This window comes from Ambystoma mexicanum, chromosome 4p (assembly GCF_040938575.1).
Source record: "Ambystoma mexicanum isolate Mex_15411 chromosome 4p, UKY_AmexF1_1, whole genome shotgun sequence".
Classification (NCBI taxonomy): Eukaryota; Metazoa; Chordata; class Amphibia; order Caudata; family Ambystomatidae; genus Ambystoma; species Ambystoma mexicanum.
In genome coordinates this window covers 560878835-560903108 of record NC_090927.1, presented here as the reverse complement: position 1 = coordinate 560903108, position 24274 = coordinate 560878835, and positions in this window count along the sequence as shown.

The window sequence follows — 24274 nt, the reverse complement described above, 5'->3', positions numbered from 1 at the left end:
ATTCACCTCAGATTCTGCTTCCACCCACATTGCTTATTGTTAGGGGAGTTTTCCTAAAGTCATACCAATAGTAAGATTTTAGTAAGCTGTCCCAGTGGTTTGTAGATTCCCAACTCTTAGTATCAGTCTGTACTAACACAGGAGCCTGGTAGATTGGCCATCAGGCTTATCTTAAGAGGAAGATGTTAGCTGTAAGGTAAGTACACTGAACCCAGTTGGACAGGTACTTCGAAGAAGCACTTCCACTTATACATTATGTACACATATATGTATTATATTTACACATGAGTCACATTAAATCATCACACGAAAGTAAACATTTCAATACTTTCAAATAGGCACTTCTTAGTTGGCAGTTGCTGAATGCATACAATTGTTACAGGAGTTTGACAGTTATATTGGTAATGCCACACAACCACAAAATAATACGGCATTTGTATTTAGTATGCATGAACATATAAGATAGTGATTTCTGGGGTGGAAAATAGTTGGTTAGTGTTATCCTAGTAGAACTTCTGATTCTAGAGGCAATTTCACAGTACAGTAAATCCTTTGAAGTCTGAATCACAACCCTAGTTAAAAGGAAGTTGGTATTGGCTTTTAAGTCTTGCAAAGCAGAAGAATTTAAAAGTTCCTGTGGATACTTTCTAGTCCCTAGGAAGGAAGATACACAAAGGCTTAACCAATGCTGGAGACCCTGAGACAGGGACGAAAGGAGATAACCCCAAATTGCCCAGGTGGTCCTTAAGCCTACAAAGCTTTGACTTCAGTATTGAGCACATGACAGGTACTCAACATAAGAATGCTGATGGTCTCTCCAGAAAGTATGACTGACTGGATCAATAGAGCCATCCAGGAGTGGATTAGATCCTCCTGTCCCTAGTGTGGGGGGTGGGGGGTGAGTGTTAGGGAGATGCATCATGTTTATGCTTCATCCCATCTCCTAGTGAGACCCCCAGCACTTTTTGTTGGACTTCTGGACTTTTTAATTCAAATTCTTAATGAGTGTATTCCCCCTTTACTATGGGGTCTGTCTGCTCTGCAGCTCTTAAAGGCATCTGTATTTTTCTATTACACCACACAGCTCCTTAAGGGCAATGTTGATTGGGACCCTTAGGGTCCTCCTTTAAGATTATTTTCAAAGATTATTTTCCTATATCCTCAAGTAACTACTGTTCTTAAGGATATATAGATACTTAGTATCTCTCCCAAAATGTTATAGTCTGAGAGATTGGCATACATCGCCCTATGTGGTGTGCCAAAGGGATACCTACTATCTCCCTTCTCTCTGCTACTGTGACTTTTTAGTCTCATAGACAATCTCCTAGTTATGGCTGGTGGCATTGTATGTTTTCTACCAACTATTGTTTAATTTTTGTACCACAGACTATGTCCATTGTCTCTCCCATTCCCCTGCTCACCAAACTGTCTGCTGCATCAACTGGTTGCTTGGCACCCTCAGAGTCTCACTGGGTACCAGGCTCCTCCAGGATCAGTCTCTCCTGCACTGCCACCAGGCCTACCATGCACTTAGGGGCTGTAACTGTAATCTCTACAGTCCTCTGCCTCCTTGCACTTACCCAGAGTCATGTTGCCTTGGCTGCACTTAATCAGAGCAAAGCTGCCCTGATTGCACTTCCCCCTGCCTGGCACTTCCCCTCTCCCTTCCCCATGCACCTTTCATTGTCGCACTTGCACGATCTGAATGACACATGGCCTAGTAAGATTGTGTGTCCTTGTCCTCCCTTGTCTCACCTAGAAATACTTGTGTAAAGGTGTGTTATAAATGACATACCATATCATATCAAATCATATCATGCAGGCTTGACATGTGTCCAATGTTGCACCGCACCTGCAGATGAACTGGCCTGCTGTTAAATCTCAGTTACCAGTGCATCCCACAGTGTATCAGAGTGTAATTTGCTTTCTGACTTTGAGACCATTCAGACATGTTATTGCTAATTTTACTATACCCTTTATGTTAGCTATAGCTGGTAAACTGTGGCAAGGCCAACTCTGTCTTTCATCCTTATGAGGTTGATAATTGAGTACCAACACATGTTGGGTCATATTGTATGTATATTTGTTCTATATAAAGTGCTTAAGGGTAAGGTCTATGTAATAGCACATCATTATCATTTGGCCTTGGAAATCTGTTGGCATTCACAGTCATTTGGTAATGTGAGCCTATACAAACTAGTATTAACAATACATTTGGTGATTCATTCTTGTATGAAATGTATATCACATTACTATGATTTCGTAACCAAATGTTTCGTAGTGTGCTTAGGAACAATGCTATGTGATCTCAATACCTGTTTTGTCAACGGGTGAAAGGTTGTGTTCCATCGCTTCATGTGACGTCACTTCCGGGATTGGTCAAATGACAACACGTCATGTGATGTCATCAGAGGTCAACGGTAATGTGCTGTCACTTCCTACCCTTGGCATTTTGGTGAAATGGCGTCCCTGCATGGAGGCAGTATTGAGAATGGGAGACGGGGGGCCCTCAACACAACTGTTGCACACAAGCTGGGCCACCCCTGTGAATTTGGTGCAATCTGGGACTGCAAATAGATACATTGGATTGCACTGCTGCATCCAAGTCCATGTTTATGTACACCAATACGAGCTCACCTAGCAATGGTGTCCACAAAGCGAAAACCGTATGCTAAGTTTCTGCAATAAAATGCACCTTCGTATTTTAGCTCCATATTCAAGAATACTGATTAGCGTCCTCATAAGCATGCCACTCACGGGCCATATTCATGCCAGCAGAAATTGCTCAATCATTGATTAAAGCCGTTGATTTAAGTTTGCCCAGGTTGTGTACTTTTTCGCGGTCATATACAGTGTGCACAATGTTTCTCGGATTTGTGTTGAGAGTAATAATCATCAATTCACAAATTTTTTAAACATTTGTTTAAATATTGTTTACATATGTCACGCTGAAATGACGCCAAATTACGATGTCAGAGATGCTTACATGACTTCCCTTTTTAGATTATTGTGTACTTAAAGCATCAAAGGGTTTGTTTGGTAATTATTATGTTTTGTGTGCCTTTTGTCAAATAATTCCCATTCTGAATTCTGTATCCTCCTGCTGTGACATCATGGCAGTGGATTATGGAATTAATAATCTACTGCTCACAGCATGGTGACATGGCATGTTCTTTGCCGGGCATTTTTTTCGTCTTTCGGTTGCTGTGGGATGAACTGGAAGGGAATTTGGTATTTTTCTCTGTTTTCCATTATTCTTTGATGCTGTCCTCTCCCCACACACTCCCCCCCGCCTCACCCCTGCAATACAGCTCCACAGGGACAGTGCAGTGGGTGAAAAATGGACTCAGGGGGTTGGGGGAGGCATACACAATGTGAAGGTTGGAAATATTGTGCGTATTCCACACTGACTGCGTAATATCTTCGAGAACCTAAACTTCTCTCTTGTTGTCTAGCATGAATGCCCTAGAAAGCGGCGATGGAAATATCCCAGTAGTTGATAGCTAATCAACAATAAGATTACATATTAGTAACATTGCGAGACAGTAATCCTTGCACTGAATAATTGGGACACATGGACCCACAGCATATGAGCTGTACAGTAATTACCCAGTCAGACAAAATAGTATCGAGGCCAGCAGGAATGCGTTGCAGTTTCATCATTATTACAATAAATGTTCTGTAATTGCTCATCGCATCTCTTGTGCAGTAATCCCCCACAGGAACAATTAAAGCAGCTGATCCTGCATAATTGCCTACTTTTTTATAAGTATATATACAATCGTGTGTGGTCATTTCATGAAGGTGACATTTGTCAAGAGAATATTCCCAGATCGACTTCAGTTGCAGCTAATACTCATATCATGTATTTGTGCGGTTATTACCTCCTCATCAGAACGATTATGCAGTACATACGTCCATCACAAAGAGAGTGAAGTAATTGCCCTCTGTTACCATGCAATTTCATCAACCTTTAGAGATACTCTGAAGGTTTTTTGTGTTAGCAACCCGTGATTCTCCCTCCCTCCCTCCCTCCCTCCCTCCCTCCCTCCCTCCCTCCCTCCCTCCCTTCCTTCCTTCCTTCCTTCCTTCCTTCCTTCCTTCCTTCCTTCCTTCCTTCCTTCCTTCCTTCCTTCCTTCCTTCCTTCCTTCCTTCCTTCCTTCCTTCCTTCCTTCCTTCCTTCCTTCCTTCCTTCCTTCCTTCCTTCCTTCCTTCCTTCCTTCCTTCCTTCCTTCCTTCCTTCCTTCCTTCCTTCCTTTGTATCTGAAAACATAGTGAAACACTCTGAGGCCAGGGATATTAAATATGCACAGTGTGGAGTAATAGTACAGCTCTTGTGTAGCAGAATCAATGGAATTTCACATGATAGTACATCTAACAAACAGTTGACTTTGAATGCCATAGTCTTGGAAAGAGAAGGGGGGGTTGAAATAAAGAGAATTTTTGGGCCTCATTACAAGTTTGGTGGTAATGTGGTGGCAAATCCACTGAATTACCCCCAAACTTGATTACGTTCACCGCCACTTGGTCCTGTAAATTTACCATGGGATTCCAAGTGGTTGTAAATCCCCATTTCTGGAGTCCATAGTCTCCATGGTGATTTTGTGCAGATTTAATACTGGTGGAATTACTCTGCGGTAAATCAACCTATGTTATAATTTGGCAGTGTGGGAATAACTGCAGTCATTCCATTACCGCCAAATAGGTGGCACCAATGGAATTACCACCATTCTTTTCATGAATCCCGACCTTGTGATGTCGCCCTTTGCTTTAGCGTTAATGAGTGCATGTTTTGAGGACTAAATTGGGTTATTAAAAGAGAAGTCTCATTTCTCTTAAAAAATCTCGGTCTGGAGCACATTGGCTCTGATTCATGATAACCACATTCTATATCAGTATCTCCTGAAGGAAACAACAGCCTGGCTGGTATCTCTTCCTTTTCAAGCCCAACATTCCTTTTCTCAGTTTCATGCTTGAATTACCATATCACATTTTGAAAAATGGGTGTCCTTTGTCATAAAAAAAAAAAAAAACCCGAACCAATATTCTGCATATGTGGCCAGTGACTTCTCTGTGTAATGGAAGTATTATTCTATTCCTGCCACGTATGATCCAGGATAATATGCTGCATGTTTTATAAGCATCACGTTGCCACTGCTCTGTACGTGAGCAATTGCAAGATGCGTGGATTTTTTTGAGTTATGCTTTTGTCTTTCTTCTTATTTCCTCTGCAAACTACGTTCGCATGATCAGCAAACATATACACTTTGCATGACATTTTAGAGGCTAAATCCTTTTATGAAAAAGGAAAGAACAAATGAAATTCAAGTCATAAAAATCGAATCATTCGTAGATATTCTCTAGACAACAACCAAGCTCCCGGGAATATATGCCTTGAATAAATCATGAAGGCACACAACGAGAAATGTAAACGCTAAAAACAAATCTGGAAAAGTTGAAAAACAAATGTGAAAACGTTGCAAAATGCATTGTTTTTAGTGGTTATAGCAGAAATCATATGGGTGTCCTTTGTCCTTAAAAAAAAAGCCTGAACCAATATTTTGCATATGGAGTTAACCGGGCTGAGGCTGCCAACGGCACATCACTACTCTCTTGCACTTTTCCCGCTCGTTCCCACTAACTCACCCCCTTTCTTTTTTCAGAGCCGCCAGAGCACCAGGGGACCACTCCGATGGTGATATTGCTCGGTACAAATATCCATTAACATTAACATATGTGGCCTGTGACTTCTCTGCATAATGAAAGTATTATTCTATTCCTGCCACGTAAAATGCGGGATAATATGCTGCATGTTTTATAAGCATCACGTTGCCATTGCTCTGCTTGCGAGCCATTGCACGTGCCACAAGATACGTGGTGCTTTTGGTAATATGCCTTTTCCTTTCTTCGTATTTGCTCTGCCAACTACGTTCGCATGATCAGCAAACATATGCAGTATCCATGATATTTTAGAGGCTAAATCCTTTTATGAAAAAGGAAAGAACAAATGAAAGTCAAGTCACAAAAATCGAGTCATTGGTAGATATTCTCTGGACAACAACCAAGCTCCCGGGAATATATGCCTTGAATAAATCATGAAGGCACACAATGAGAAATGTAAACGCTAAAATTAAATCTGGAAAAGTTGAAAAACAAATCTGGCAAAGTTGAAAAACACATGTAAAAGCGTTGCCAAAATGCATTGCTTTTAGCGTTGACAGCAGTAATCAGATCTGGGGCTTGATGCATTAGGGATGCACATCATATTAGATACATGAAATAGATACATGAGTGCCTTGTATCCTTTTTGACATTGTCAAGTGTCAAACAGAGGGCTAAGTATTGCAAAGCAAATATAAAATATCACAAGACCCTGAGAATAAAAGTGCAAAGCACAACATCATGTATAGTATGTCGTGCTGTCACAAGACACAAGATGACTCGGCCATGACTGCAGTTCTAGGGCTCAACTCCCTGGGACTCTCTAACATACCATTTATAATTCTAGCCTAAAATTAACACATTTTGTAGAGAAAGAAGGTATTTGAGAAAGCCATGTCATTGTTCTCATCTAGTTGCCCGAAGATTATTATTCCTGTTGGGGCACCTTTGCTTCAAGATGGTCAGACTCCTAGGAAACGTTTTGCCACTGATCTACTCCGCCATGGAGAAAGGGGGAATTACCACCCCATTACGAGGTTGGCGGGGCAGTAATTCCCCCTTCCACCGTGGCCCTTCCCCATTCCCATTTTTGCCCCATAGTGCTCAATAGGAATGGGGAAGGCACTAAGTACGGTGCCTCAAATTGTGGCCCCGTAATTAGCACCAAGGTCCCTTTGCGGGTCCCTACTTTAACGGCTGGTCTACACCATCCGTTAAGGTCAGGTCCCGCAAAGGGACCTCGTAATTAGGCGATAATAGGTTAACGGCGACGCAGCCTTTTACGGCACCGTTAACCCATTAGCGCCTGGGTCGTAATGAGGCCCCTTGTCTCTCTGAACCACACAAAGAGCACATTTTAATTACGATGTACTACAGTTAATACACTCCCCCAGATAGCATTACAAAATCAGCCCCCAAGCATGATTGTTTGCCCTGTACAGAGAAATCTAAAATCCATACAGTTCATTGGACACATATTATAACACAATCCCCTAAAACCTATAATTACAAGGTTTACATTTTCAACACATCCGTTCCCCAAAGCCTTTCCATATTTGTTGGCAGCCTTGCCTCTTAGTTAAAAAATAACAGAATTCCTATTGATGACACACACACACCTACCACAATAATACCTAAACACATGAAGATTAGAGAAAGACATGTGGATTCCCTTTGACCTATTTGTGGTTGCTAACTGCTTTGTCCAGGCCAGTCTGGTGTCCGATTTTTAGGACCTTTACCTTGCTGACCCTTTTCTATTCACATGACTTCTGCCGACTCTCTGACAACACAATCATTCTCCTAAAATGTATTACTACGGGTCTCTGCAGGTTCCCCAGGAGAGCCACCTGCTTGAAACAACCCCATCATTTCACAAGTTGCCTATCTCTTAAAACAAATAACTCTCCAGTTCACTAAAGATGATATCTTCCCTTGCCCTCCAGCCTTGAGTCATCTGTAAATTGACCACAACCACCCTGTTGACCAGCGTACAAAACCTGTTCCCTGACTGCTGACGGTACTTTGCAATGATGGCAAAATCACACCTTCTTATTAATCCACAATTGTCATGATGCATACTCCCGGAGAGCCAGTCCAAGACCGGCAGCCCCTGAAGCACACATCAGGTACCCAAGGGAAGGTCCAGCAACGCCCAAATAGGGGCCCTTTGGACACAGTCTAGGCACCTTTGGCGCCAGGCTCATTTTTGGACATCGGTCCTGGCGCCATAGGCGCCAGGCTCATAAAGGGAGTGCTTTTGGTGGACTTACCTGATGCAGACCATGCTGCCAGATCCAGACCTCTTTGAGGCCTGAAAGGAACTACTTTACCTGTGGGACTATTTTGCCACTCGGGCGTGGTCAGGGAAGGATACATACCTGATTGGGGAAGGATACATACCTGGGACTTCTTTGGAGGCTATTTAAGCCACGCCCAGACAGCATCTCACGCTTCGCGTTGCTCTGCTCCTAGCAGCTGGACGCTCACCGTGTCTGCTTCTGCATCCTGACTCCAGCCACGCCTGCTTCAGTCCTGGAACACCTAAAAGGAAGAAGAGAAGAAGAGAAGGTGAATAAAGGAAATTACCTGATATTGCATGGGATCCGTAGCCAACAGGCCGACGATCCGAAAGGAAAAGACATTATTTTTGGATTCCTTGCGTTGCTCGTTGCAGCGCTGCGCTCAACTCACCTGTCCACAAGGAATTCCGTACTCCTACCACCATCCGCACGTTCCGCTGCATTCCAGCACCTAGGAAGGAAAAGAGAAGAACAAAAGGTGAGCCAGAGAAAACATTGGGAAAAAACTGATTTGCCAGAAGGCTTACCTGGCGATTGGTGGGGGAGAATCCTTCCTCATCTCGGGTCGGCACGCCTTTTGGCAGTACCGCGCTCCGGCCCCTATGGGGAAAAAAGAACATGCGCATTAGTGGTTGAACATACAGACATTAGAAAAACCACCCCAACATAAGCTCGCCTGAATTATCCACAGTGAATTGTCTTCTCTACATGGAATCTTCGCTCTGCACCTGCGCTAAAAGACTAAAAGCAGTCCATTGAAAATAAAGGCCAAAAAGGAAGGGAGAACAACCCTTGAACTTGATAAGTCATATACTTACGAAAGCGCCTTATTCATCCAAAAAAACAGTGAAGCAATTGGACCTGAATGCCCGTCCGATAACCAGTGAAGTAACTGGATTCTACCGCACCCCTGCACCAGAAGCAGGATGGAGAGCTCATCATTTCAAATCTTACGGTGAGAATTAACGGGAAGGTTCAGAGGTGGTTTGAAGAGAGAGTAAAAAGGGAAAGGAGGGGTTCGATTCGTCACTCCGCAGGTGATTAAAATCCTTTTCCCCATCTACAGAAAGATCTTCCTACGCATCAGACAGGCGAGGTTTGGGGGTCCGGCCCAGTCGGTGTTCCGAGTCCTGCGCATCACCTTAGAAGAGGCCGCAGCATCCCAGGCCTGGTCAGCGTCTCCGTGGGAGTCAGGTGAGCGTTACAACAATGCAGAGACACGTGATCACAGAGCAATCCCACCTCATATATTTCAAATCTTTTACTACATTCGAAAAACACTTCCCATACAGGTGTCCCATTATGTGTGCATTTTATACTTATTTTGATCTTCCTCTCATGACCGCCATTCATACAATTAAACTCCACATGCCCACATTGATCACTTTGTCTGAGGGTGGGGGGGGCCACCGTGTGACAATGTTTCCTCATTATGTTTCTGCGCTCATGCAAATCTACAAATGTATTGCCTCTAGATAAAATAACACAAGGTAACCTAAATGTAACACTTATCCCATTTACCATAAATATTGTAATATTTGTAGTAATTTGTAAAAGTGACAGAAATGACGATGATGAAGCTCCCCCATCAGTGGCATGGCTCACAAAGTTTGTATTTTTCAAATTTTCCAACACTGTCCAGCATTTTATGGCAGCAGTACTGGTTTTCAGTTCTTCATATTTTGTGGGGAAAAAACATGTGGTGCTTCTTCTAATTAAAAAAAAAACAGTCCTGGCACTCAGGATGTCTAATAAACATAATAGCATGTTTTGCAGACCTTAGTGGGTTTTAACATCATTCCACGCTGGGTGTGTGACTGACCTATTAACATGAAGGACGAGCCACCATTATAGCCTAATTGTAAACTACAAACTTTGGTCTCTCAATAGCACATTGACAGTTCTACAGCACCATGGTTCTTTTTTTAGAACACTGCAAACATCACCTTGGTAAGCATCAAACAGAATGCTGACAAACAGCGCTATGACAACAATCTTATATGTCCTGAAATAGTGTTCAAATTAAAGATGCCTAAATCATCACATTTGCCATCCAATTTTAATGCTATTGTCTATCACAGACAATACATGTTTCAACCTCTCTGGTCGTCCTCAAGGCAACTTCTAGTCAGTTTCCATTCTGATATTGATCGTCGCAAGTTATTTACATTATTGGCTCCTGTATTCTGTCACTTTGCTACATCAAATTTCACTTGTTTTGAAATTCCATTTCCAAGTGATGTTACTCTTTCCTAAATGGCATAAGGGCATGTTATACCGGTGGTATAACGCACAATGTTTCATTTATCGCGTTGCTTTTGCCTTGATGCACAGTAATGTGTTTCCAGGTTAAAGCAAACAGATGATAAGTGGTAGTATGTGGCTAGACAGGCCCACGCCTAATGTATGCCAGTGTAGCCAGTTAATAACATTTGTGTTTGCTTGCTTTACCCTTGCTGCAAAGTTGCTGTGCATCAAGGATAAAGCAACCATCATCGTTATGACTTGCCCACAATCAATGAAGGCCAGTCTGGCCAGGTAAGAACTCTTATCATCTTTGCTTTACCCTTGATAAGTCCAAGGCCATTTCCCCTGGTGTATGCTGTTGCATAGTATAAAAGCATGTTATCAAATCATAATTGTAAACTGTCTTGAAAGTTCAAAGCTCATTCTTGACAACTTGTCTCAATCTCCAGAGGATTGAGGCACCTGAATGCTGAGCTGCCTGCCACATCAGGTTTCATTGACCAAATCTCACACTTCTATTGCAGGGGGAAGTAAAGGGAAGCTAGCTTGGCACCATTGAGCTTGTTTCAAGAGACTAAGGTAGTGCGCAGGTAGAGTAGATGCCACATCCCAAAACAATAAAGGTATTTGACCTACTGACATTTTACCTTCAGACATAGAGATTAGTTAGGTTCCCACTTCCTACCTTACCCCAAAAATACAGTTCAAAAGTATCACATTTTATGGTCTCATTTAAATGTTTTCCCTCCTGCATTATAATATACAGTATGCACAGTTAATATGCCTCTTTAGCCTCCATTAATTTGAACATGATGCCCTAAATCGATCATATCTAATCCGACTATGATTTTCTACCTGTGCCAAAGTACATATTAGAATTGGATTATGATTGGCTAATTGGGCCTCATATTAATTGGCTCGTGGTGGATGATCTAGGCATGATGTAGTTTTATTTTGAAACTCGAATTGGACAGAATGAATATAGACAATTATGTGACAACTATTAACTGGAGTGTATGTAACCTTGCCATGCTGTGCTTGCTCCTTGTGATATCATCTGGCCATGGGCTCCTAACCTGGAATGAGAGAGGTCGGCTGATCTTGATCCTGTTTATGACAAGTTTGACTAAATGTATTTGTTAAGTTTGATCCTAGTATCAACTTTTTACAGAGAGCTTTTTTGCATTACATTTCAATCGATTGCTTATGGTTTTAAAGGGGTGTGCAAACCCCTCATATTATTGCGTGAGATCCGTTGAGATGCAAAGGGAAGAGGGATTGAAAACTCTCAAGCATTCAACTTTACTAATGGGACATGGTGATAAAACCGATGCTGGGCAGAGCATGTGCAAGGGAGAGCAAGAGCTATCAAGTGATAAACCTGATGATGCACTACCCATGGACTAAGCAGTGCCTCAGCGCCAAGGGCATAGCCCTACGGGTATGTCATGTGAAAATTGACATGCATATCTCCTTTTCCACTATTTTCATCATGTGAGCCAAGAGCAGTACTTCATCTTCAAAGATTTTAGTCAAAAGTGGAAGTCTCCAAATAGCAACAGAACAGTAAGAAATAAAAAAAAAGAAATTCCCAAGCACATACACATATGTATTTTAACACATACAACTACAAACACACAACCCAGTTAGGCAAGTACACGTTCTCAGTTAGAACATCTAGATTTAATTCCATAGTAGGTAGCAAAAAAGGCCCAATTTAACGTTGACTAGTTCATGATTTGGCATGGTCGGATTTAGTTATACTCAGTAAAGGCTGCATTGCTCTTGCCGTTCTAACTCCGCAACACCAGGTAAGCAGACCTGGTTCGGGGAGTGCAGGGAACTGAAGTGCCACATCACTGCATTGAGGCCTCCAGGATCCCACTGTTTTTTTCAGTGGACCAAGTAGGTGCCGGGAAAGTAGAGGGATGTTGGAGGCATCATTACGAGTCAGCCGGTCTGGAAATAACGGTGGCGGTAAACCCGCCGCCACTGTTGTTTCCGGACTGGCTGATCTCGAGTTCTTCAGGCGGGGGGTGCCACTCCCACCGGTTGTAGGTCAAAGGATCAAATCAGAAGGATCTAAATACAATAGTGTCGAAACAAAAGGACCAAAAACAAAAGGGTCCATTTTTTTTTTGGGTGTTGGTGTTTCCCCCCAAAACCCTGTTTTTGGTGTAAAAATCACCTTTTTTTCCTATACGGAAACTCCCAAATAAAGATAAATAAAAAAAAAATGCAACACTTTTGTTTTAGGTCCTATTGACTCGACCCTATTGCATTCGATTCTTTTGCATTCGATCCTTTGACCGGACACCACTCCTGCCAGGTCTGACCTGGCGGGTTTACCACCACCCGCCTGCAGGCAGACGTGGAAACACCGGCACCATTACAGCATGGTGCGGGTGTTTCCACTTCCCCATTCCCGTGGAGTCCTATTGGACTCCACGGGAATGGGGATTTACCGAATTTCACCTCCGGAATTACCGGGTCACCAAAGTTATAATGCCCCGGTGATTCCGGGAATCACGGAGGCAGAATGGTAATACGAGTCTGGAGGTAACCTGAAGGAATTTCCGGCACGGTTACCGCCGGACTCGTAACGAGGCCCACTGTCTTGCCCATTCCCGCAGCATGAATTTAGTAAGTTAATGGAATGCAGGTGAGGCTTAGCTGTCAACACAGTCTCCAGGACAGCAGGGGTACTACAGTGGCCCTTGTTGACTTGTGTGTTCTGTGCTGTAGGTTTGTTTTGGTAATGCAGTACTTTGCATATGTAATGATACACATAATTTTAGAAGGCAGTACTTAGACCAGTCAATCCACTGAACAGTTTACCATATCAATGAAAAGAGATAGCAACAGACACCTACATCACCTCCCCACCAATCAGCAACAGAAAATAATATAAATTAAGCAACTCATATCACACATATCAGTTGCAATACTCGTAACAGCTAGATTTTAGTGTAGTAGATGAGCCGTTTTGAACATAGAATAAAGTTTTTTTTGGAATATGGTGCAATGCCCTAAATAGTAAATTTAATATATTAAACTGTCTTTGTAGTAAAAGAAATGTCTACTTGGGCAAGCACATTTCCACCTTAATTTTGGAAGTTGATGTATTCCAGGCCTTGATTTGGATGAGACACGTCATTATACCTTGACATGCACAGATTTTTAATATTTAACCGCAGCAGCTCCACAGTACTCAGTCCAGAAAGGTTATCTCTCCAATCAAAGACTGAAATCCATTCATATTCAGGGACAACATCAAAACAAAGTGATTTGTTCATAAAAAAAATACATTGGTAAAGGTTTCCCCTACCATGCTTGTTTGTCATTAATTAACAGACAACTACATAATTAGTATATTACTTTATGAACTGCATAACAATACCACTCGCGATCACATCCAACACGTTCAAGACAGAGTACACATACACTGTTAAATTATGAAATAGTGTTTTCATATAAGGGCATCGTACGCATATGCTACTGAACATATTAGCATTTTAAGCACATATTACACCACATAATCATTGTGTCTCTGTTTTAGTGTAAATTACATACAGAGTAATGTGTGGACTGCTGGTGAGCTGGAGCAAGTAGATTTAAGTCCCCTGATCTAAGCACCACTCACCTGTCATTGACTGCTGATCTTTTGGTGCCTTCTTGTTTAGTCCTTTTTTCCCCTTCTAAAGCAGCTTTCCAGCCTGCTATCGTTTGCAGTTGGTAAGCTGGTGCAAGTGGATCTAGGTAATTTGTCTGACTGAGCCCAACTGCTCAGCCCTGCCCCATCATTTAATTTCTTAACTGTTAGATCACAGGGTGTCTCTTGCCTGGGGGTCCAAAGCAAAGGATAGATGAAGAAAATGGCATTTCCACTTTGATCCTGTTCCAACCAGAAAGAGCCAGGACCAGAACGTATATTCCTCAAACATCAGATGAAGTCCCGTGGATATGTGTTTTATCCCTCTATATGAGGAGCTCATAGTCACATCACCACTTATTGCCAACCACACCACTCACCAGCAACATTGAAAGAAAATGTCTGGTGCTCCCTTGTCCAGTCCTCTCTGGTCATCAAAACCAACAATCTCAGAGACAAAACAATTCTAAAAAAATCTCTGCTCTTGGCTAAGGATGGGTTTCTGCCCCACTGCGTGGATCACCCTACGGACACCAAGCCCCTTTTCCACTTTTCCCCTGTCACTCCTTCCAATGTTATAATCACCATCCAGCACCTAAAACCATCAAACCTCAAACGAGACATTTGCCTTGCCCACCTCATCAAGATGTGCGCAGACCCCAGTGAACCTATCATTGCCAAATTCATCAATGCCACTTTTGCCTCTTTCAAGGTCCTGAAACCTATTAATGAAGCTTGGGTCACACCTCTCCTCCAAAAACCTTCCCTCGAACCCACCCTCCCCAACAACTACTACACTGTCACGACCGTGCCATAGCTCCTGAAAATCCTTGACCGCTCTGTCTACACTCAACTCCAAACCACCTGAAAGCACATCATCTTCTTGGCTCACGACAATCAGGATTTAGACCAAGACACAATACGGTGGCTGTCCTCCATGACCTTGAGATACAGGTTGACAACAATTGTGATGCTGGAGAACTCGCCATCCTCCTCTTACTTGACCCATCTCGGGCATTTGATCTTGTCGATCATGATATCCTATGTCACTATTTTACCCCCTTATTTTAACTCTCCAAAGATGCCGCCACCTGGATCAACTCCTTCCTGGGTGAATGCTCATCCAGGATCTTTGCTGGCTCTGAAGCAGCAGACCCTAACCCTGTCTCATACAGGGTCCCACGAGGCTCATGTCTGTCGTCCACAATATACAACATTTACACTAATCCCCTCTTTGACCACCTTAACAGCCTTAAAATCCCCTATACAAACTTTGCTGATGATACTCAAGCATTACTGAAACTCACCAGAAACCATAGCCTAGGTTCTGCTAATATGAATCGGGTCTATAGTATCATCACAGCCTGGATGGAAAATCACCATCTGTGCTTGAATGATGACAAGCTAGAGCTGCTATTTAAGGCACCCTTTACCAACTCAAACATCTGTACCCAGTCTTCACCTCCTCTTCTATCAATTGAAACATTATTACCATTTATAGCCATGTGAAAACTCTGGGAGTCTACCTAGATTCAGACCTATCCATGCAAAAACATATCAAGGCCCTTGCATCCTCCACAGCTTATTCATCCAAACTCATCAACCTTAGCAGAACATTTCTGTCCTCTGACAATTGTCTCACACTAGCCAGGGCCATCATCCACAGTAAACTGGATTACTGAAATGCCATCCACGCAGGAACCTCAACCAAAAAGTGAACTAACCTCCAACTTATCCAAAACAATGCCCTTTGGGATGTTTGGGGCATGAAACAATCTGACCACATCTCTCAAGTGAGACATGAGGCTCACTAGCTGCTAATCAAAGCCTGCATTGAGTTTAAAATCCTCTCAATTACACACTGTTGCATCTACAACACTGCACCCATTTACCATAACCATCGTATCTCCAAAAAGGCCAAACCAGAAGAAGAGCAGAAGGGAAAAAGTTCACTGTTATAGCTCCTACTCTCTGGAACTCCCTGCCTTTAGGCATCCAAGAAGAGCCCTCTTATTTAATCTTCTGTGAAAAATGTAAAACTATACTGTATACCAAATATGTCTAATGCCTGTCCTATCATCTCCAGACTGTTTAGAGTGTATTGTAATCCTAACTAGTGCTGTGATACTTCTGGGTCTGGGTGCTATCAACAAATGAAATACATAAATTAAAAGAAATCATGGACACTGTACCACAGCAACCTCACCCGCACCTGGATCACCTCCTAGACATCCTTTTCCCCATTAGCTAAAGCACTCTAAAAAGAGACCAGTGAAACAAAATGGACAAAAGCCTCATCATCATTCACAAGGCAATATGACCATGTACCCAAGTGGATGTCACCACAATCAGTGAAAAACTCTCTTGCTACTTCCTGCTCTCTCCAATATACACTGGCCCCTTCCACCTCATCTACAGACCATCCTAGGCCAACGCCTCCTTCATTGGAGACTTTGCAGGCTAGCTCAACACCATGGCCCTCATTACAACACCGGCGGTAACCAATGGCGCTATTAGCACCATGGTTGCTGCTGGTATTGTAACAAGTCTGCCAATGGTAAATGGGGAAATAACGCTCCATTCCAAGGTTGGCGGGGTGGTAATTCCCCATTTACCATTGGCCCTTCCCCATTCCCATTTTTGCCCCATAGGGCTCAATGGGACTGGGGAAGGCGGTAATTACGGTACAGAAAATTGCGGTACCGTAATTACCACAGAAGTCCCTTTGCGGGTCCCTACTTTAACGGCTGGTCCAGACCAGCGTTAAGGTCGGGAGCTGCAAAGGGACCTCGTAATCAGGCGTTAAGGGTTTAACAGCTCCGACACCTTTTACGGCGCCGTTAAACCCTTAACGCCAGGGTCGTAACAACCCCCCATGTCTCTCATGCAAGGCCAAAATATGTTTGAGGATGCTTGTGGTCACGTGCAGAAGGGTTGTTACCTAGCAGTTCGGGCTGGACTGCCACTTTTGGGGTGGGACCAAGCTTCATTTGCATATGGCCTTTCCCCTTCTGTAATGGCTTGGCAGGCGAAGAACGATGATCTGGAGGGTTGCCCAGAGCAATGCCAGTGGTTAAAATTCAGTCTAAACCTTCAGGCCATCACCCCTTTGTTTTTGTCTCTTGCATTACTTCCACTTAAATATTATTGGTAATCCAGCAACAAACTCCATGATGTAGGATCTCCACTTCCTTGACACTCTGAACCTCACACAACACATGAAAGACCCAATGCACTGTGAAGGTAACATCCTCAAACTCACAATTAAACCCTGATGACCCTCCATTACTGCTCACCAATGCCACTCAACTGTTTGTACCATCTGGCAATCCCCTTTGACTTTAGTTACACCACACCAGTCAAGCCCACCCATCGGAAATCCAGCAAACAAGCCTTCAGATCATTCAATTGGAAGCTCTCACAGAAGAACTCATCAACTTGCAACATACATGCGCTGATCTACTGGAGAGGCACCACTTCTTACACTTGCTTCTCCAAGTACTTAACACCACCCTTGCAATCAACATCAACCATCATGATCCAGTGAAACAACCTAAAAAAATACACAATAAGAATAAAAAGAACAAACATGGCTGCAATCCTTCATGAACCCAACCTCACCTTGCTCAAGAAAATCCATGCAGCACACAGACCACAGATCACCGCTGCCAAGGCCAACTACTACCAAAACACAATAGCAAAGGCCAACAATGAAATCATTGCCCTCTTCAAAGCCATCAAGCATTGCATCAACCCACTGTCTGACCCACCCCTGCCACAGGCCATTGGAAAGTCCACCAGTGTCAAATTTCTCTTGCTTAATATGATCAGCACGATCAGCTAGCAAATAGACAACAATACCACAACTGACAAAAAACTACACATCCCATTTCATTTGAAAAAACACCACTACCTGGACATCTGTCAAGACACGCACCATGGTAGAGTTCACTTGCACCCTAGCATCACAAAAGACCACATTGTATGTGGATGGCATCCTCCTTGCCTCTGTATTCAAGAGCTGTCGACTACAGTACTCCGCCCTTTCCTGGCAATCATCAACAGGTCACCATTTCAAGGCAGCTTCCCCTCAACCCTCAATACGAGAAAAATCCTCCCACTTTTCAAGAAACCAACACTGGACCCTGACGACCATAATAACTTCTGCCCATAACCCATCTTCTCTACCAAGGTAAGATCATTTAGAAAGAAATAGTGACTGAACTTCACCAACACATTGATTATGATGGAATGGCGTCCTTCCATCGCCAGACTTTCTAACGAGTGCCTTTTAAACGTGGAGCAAATAACTAAAAAAGTTCCTACATTTTTTTCTTGGGGGTGGGAAAGAGTAGGTAAGGGGTTGGGGTGGTCGGGAATATTAAAAAATAGGCAGGGGAGAGGGATTTTGTGGGGGCATACCCCCAAAAATTTGATTAACTTTTTTCTTATTTTCTCCACGTTTAAAAGGCAGGTGTTAGAAGGCCTGATGAAGAAAGAACATATAACCATTCTGACAACTTCCTTCTGTCCTAAGAATCTGGCTTCAGACCCAGATGCAGCACCGAAATGGCTACCATCAAGGTGATCTTCCATGATGGCCATTCTTGCCTCCTGGTTCTCTTCAACCTCTCAGCATTGATAGATACAGTAGACAAACTGACCCTTTCTGACTTTCTACATGGCTGCATAGGGATTAGTGAGCCTATCTTCAACTGATTCAAATACTACTTTGCAAACTGGCACCAATTCATCCAAATAGATTCCACCAGATCACCATCTCTACCCATAACATATGGACTCAGGCACTGATCCATTCTCTGCCTCTGGATCTTCAACCTTTACAAGTAAGCCCTCAGAACCCTACTTGCTCGGCACATCATCCACATCCACCAATACAAAGAGGACCTACCTCAAGATATACTCTAGTGGAGACATCTACAGACTCAAGGCCTGTCCCACATTGATCCAGTGCATGCTTGAAGTTCAACCCTTCCAAGACTAAATTCCGACTGATGACCAGCAGCACCAAACCCCCTGACATCCAGGCCTATCTCTCTGCTATGAACCTCGAGGGCTTCACAAACTAGCTGGTCATCTTCTCCAAGTGCCTTGCTTTCTCCATTGACAATCATCTCTCAATCAAACAAAACGTAGAAAGGAAGACACAAACAACTTTTTACCAAGTGTCCCTCCTGAAGAAAATTAAGCACTTCATCCCAGCAAACAACTTCAGATCTGCTTTCCAAGGCATGGTCCTCTCCCACCTGGATAGCGGCAATGCTCTTCTGGAATGCCTAGTAATCACTCTGTCAAACCTGTGATGTGTCCTACATGCTGCAGCACAACTCTTCAAAGGATTAAACACATTTGACCATAAAACACTGACAATCATTGGATTGCATTGACTCCCACTATAAGCATGTATGACCATCAAATCCTGCTGCATCATCTATAAGCCCATCTGCATTGTTTTTCATCTCCAGGGGCCTACGATTGACCAGAATTAAGGACCTGTGCAGTCTTGACTCCCGCAGTGCAGGAAGGAGAGAACCAGAAGACAGGCCATCTTTTCCTAAACCCACAGAATATGGAACATCCTCCCTGTTGAAATGAGAATGTCCCTTCAATGCTGCAATTTAGGAAGGAGCGCAAAAACTTCTTCTAAGGATGTGTTCCTCCCTAACATCTAGGCACACACACACACACTCCCTAGTTAATCTGAGACCCAGTGGCATACCACAAAACTTGGTGGCCCACCTGTGAGCCATTCTTAGGGCCCCCCGCAAACCCCTTAACAAAGTATGGGGAATCCCGCACTCCAGGTTGGCCTAGATCACCATGTATGCGCAATATCCATGATCTTTGTACTGCTGCAGGGGTAGACACTACTTCAGTTGAAAGATGTAAGTTTGTTTTTTAATCAAAGCTTAACTGTTTCACCTAGCATAAAATGAAGGGGGTGGTAACTGGCCCCCAAATATACCAGCCACCAGTGGTGACTGGTGAGTTGTTTTGTTGGTGGGTGAACATATTTGCCACAAATATGCCTGAACCAATGAAAGCAGGTTAATTGGTTTCTTCCCCACCCCTCTCTGAGAAAATGTTTTGAATAATGTGTTAAAATGGTGCATTATACAGGACACTTTCAAAAGTTTCCCAATGCATTTCTAATGACATTCCCTGCAATAAATGCCAGTATTAAAATATTTTCATGATGGCTCTGACCATACATTGCCACGTGGGTTCCATTAAAATATGCCAGCATTCGCATATAAGAACATATTTACTTTGCACATAATGCCAGTAACGATACTGTAAACAGTTTGTAATAGTTTGCTCTTCCACTACCCTCATGTAAGAACATTTTCCTGTTTGATTGGTCATTAAAAGTGCCATGCCACAATAAGGAAAACATATCTAAACTGGTTATCACACTTGCTTCATCATAAAAGCTGAGTTAAAACAGAGATATGCAACAGTAATAAACAGCTAGACTGACTCAGGGACATCAATTTACCAAAATGCATGGTGCCACCATGATATATGATCTTTGACCATGGTGACATCACATGCAATGTCATTTAACCCTGATGTCATCACTTGAAGTGACTTAAAGTGACTGGCAGGTGAAAAACATAAAAAAAGCTTACATTTCAGGCTCCAAATTAAAAGTACAAAGATTGGGATGGACAGGAATATCCTGCATGTATTTGTTATTTGTTGGCATCCAGGAAAATAATTTGGTCAACCAGTCTTCTTTTTTAATTCCTCTTCCCTTTCGATCCCTACTTTTAGATGATGAAGAACTGTTAGTGCTATGGAGAGTGACCTGTTATCCTGCTCATTTGGAGGCACATGTGTGCAACAAGAGCTCCCTATCTTGTGGCAGATGCCTCCTTCCATTGCTGTGCAGAGGTAAAGTACCACATGATTCCATAATGTAATTATGCAGAGGGCCCGCATCTCTTCATGCACAGCATTAAGTCCTTGCTTACTGGCACCATGTTCCAGCGAATGATCTGCAACCATTTGGCATGTGTGGCTGCTTGTGTTCCATGGGCTAATAGGGATGCAAAGAAAGCATCTGTCTTTATGAACACATAGGCCCTCATTACGACCCTGGCGGAAAGCGACTGACCGGAGCGCCACAGCGTAAATAGCGTTTCCGCCATTGCACGAAGGAGCAAAGTGCGGCCCATTCCGACCCATCGGGCACGAGCACCACGGCATGGCGGAAGTGCAAAGTCCGCGATGGCGGAAATGACCCCAAAACGGCCCACACCGCCGCCGTACGGCGCCCTAGGTGCAATACCGCCACCCCTCTTAGCGGTCACCGCAGTGTGCGCCTACCGGAAAGTACGGTGCCCGGAAATATACGGAAACGGAAGTTAAAACATGGGCCCGGAACGGGAAACATCCCGGCGTACACCTATAAATACACTAAAACCACACAACCACTAAAATCACTACCCTGAAACACACCCCAACCCGTCAACCACCCTAGCGAAACCAAGAAAAATGGGAAAAGTAGCGAAGAAAGCGTGCGACCGCAAGCGGCAGGTCCACTTCTCCCGTGAGGAACTCACCGTGCTAACAGAGACCCTCCAGGAGAATGCTGCCGTCGTCTTCTGCACGCAAATGACCAGGACGGCACTTGCAAACAAGAAGGCCATATGGGCTCTGGTGGCACAGCGGGTAAGTGCGGTGGGGACCGCACCCCGCACCCCACAGCAATGCCGCAAGCGATGGGACGACCTGCGGATACGCGTCCGCAGCATACTCTCTGCCAACCGCAACATTGCCACAGCCACCGGGGGAGGTCCTGAATCACCCATCAAGTTGACCCCCTGGGAAGAAATCTGTGCCTCCACCATCGGAATGGAGAGCATAGAGGGAGTCGGAGGGATGGAGAAAGGAGTGCAGACATCCGAAGATTCAGGTAGGTGGGCCAGATAAAACAATGCCAAATCCACACAGTCCATCCATGTGAAGTACCATGCGTCCACATAGTGCAACAGAAACACATGTCCAGGAGAACGTCCACACACATCGGCCTGCAAGCGCACGTTAAAACCCACAATAAAAACATAAATAATTAAAAACCCCTAATACACGCACTACACGTGCAGCAGGCACACCCTAACTGCAGGCTGCCAGACAACTGCACCCTCACTCCACACACAAATGAAAGCACCTCCAAGGCCCCGACCCAAATCACCCTCAGGTACCACCCCAATGCATGTGATACAATGCCATTCCAATTCCCACAGACCCATCAATAACCCTCGCACTCCTTTACTCCACCACAGGGTCCGATCCAAACGACGAGCTACAGGACACCCCTACCAGCACACCTGCAAAGAGGGCCAAGACCAACGGCCAGAGACCCTCCACCTCAGCTGCACGCATCAAGACACGGCAGCAGCACAAATCAGGTGGCAGCACAGAGGAGGGAACATCAACAGGCACCCCAGCAGCCAGCATGCCCACAACACCACCACCACAGGTCCCCCCAATGGATGCCACAGAAGGCACTGCCTCTGGTGGCAGCAGCACCATAGGTGACACCCCATTGATGGCAGCATGCTCGGACACAGAAAACGGGGATGCCGAAGTCAGATCCATCCATGACCTGTCCCAATCCCCCTGTCTGTTCCATCCCGTACAACATGAGGATACCACGCAGGGGCACCCACCAGACGACGACTGGCCATCCCCCACAAGCCCTGTGGCAAGGCAACATGAGGACAACAGCCCCTCTGTGACACCCCCGCAAATGGCCATGGCCCAGCAGAGGCAACAGTCCCTCGACCAGTTGATCGAACAACAGCAGCAACTGGCCACACTCCTCAAGGACCATGCCGATGAATGTGGGGGCACTAAGGCAGACATAGAAACATCAACTGAGACACTTAGGGCAGAAATGGAGAGAGGTACAGAGACGCTAAGGGCACAAATTGAGAGAAGCACCGAGAGCCTGAGGGGGGACTGCATGCGACGTCCAAAGACGTATGTGCCGAACTTGCCGCAGTGCGCCGTGTGCTCACTGAGCTCTCGCAAACCCTTAGGGACATGCATGGACGTGAGCAGGCAGACACATCATCCGTTGCAAGTTCCGTCCAGGGCAGCCCCCAACGTAGATCTGGAAGGAACCTGCGCTCCACAGGCAGGGGTGCCCCTGATACCCGCAGAGGGGGCATGCAATAGCGACAGCCCACTGACAATGAGCATCTTTGGACACTGGTGTTCGGGGGGGAGGTAGGAGGGTGGAGGGGGTGTGTTGGGCTCACTTGGGTGGCGGGTCGATAGGGTGTTCAACATGATATCACATATGCCATAAAAAGTGCACGATCAACCAATGAGAAGTGTGGACATTGATCTTTGTGTACTAGGCCATCATAGGCGTACAGTCCATATTGTGCATGTCCCAGACACACGCAGTGCCACGAGTCCCGTGTCCATGTATCAGCCACCAGGCGTGAGTGCTAGAAGCATACATCAATGAGATGCTGACGAATGTCACGGGCCTCCGGTGCCTCGCAGACTCCATGAGGTGCTGCCACATCCCCACCCTCATCATGACCATCATCAGGTGCTTGCAGTTCTGCGTCAGGGGGCATGGGCACATTTCTACGTACGCACATGTTGTGGAGCATGACACATGCCATCACCATCTTTGCAACCTTCTCATGGCGGTACAGGAGTGCCCCGCCAGACCTGCTGAGGCAGCGGAAACGGGTCTTCAGTAGGCCGAATGCCTGTTCAATGACTACACGGGTACGTGAGTGGGCATGGTTGTAGTCCTCCTCATGCTGGTCCCGTGGGTTCCGGACTGGTGTGAGGAGCCATCTCTTCAGTGGATATCCAGCATCACCTGTATGTGGACGAGAAACGTATGATGTGGAATGCCATTGATACGTACGCACACCCCCCCCCCTTCCTGGCAGGTCAATGCCAATTCACATACCCCACATCATCATGCATGTAATGAGACTCACCGAGTAGCCAGGATCTGTTCCCTGCGTGTCGCTCCATGTAGCGTGGTATTGTAGAGTTCCTCAAGACCATCGAATCATGGGTTGATCCAGGGAATCGGGCACAACAATGTGTAATGATCCTGTTGGAGTCACACACCATCTGTACATTCAGGGAATGAAATTGTTTTCGGTTGCGGTACTGGGCCTCCATGGCATGTGGGACGACCAATTCAACATGGGTGCATTCGATGGCACCAATGCAACCCGGTATGCCGGCAAGTGCATGGAATCCCACTTTTGTGTTGGTTATTTCCTGCTCCGAGCGTGGTAGAGAGATGTAGTCGTCTGCGTGCTTCAGGAGGGCATCGAGCACTTGCAATAGTGTCCGTGAGAACAGTGGCTGAGAAATGCCATGCAACTGTCCGACTGT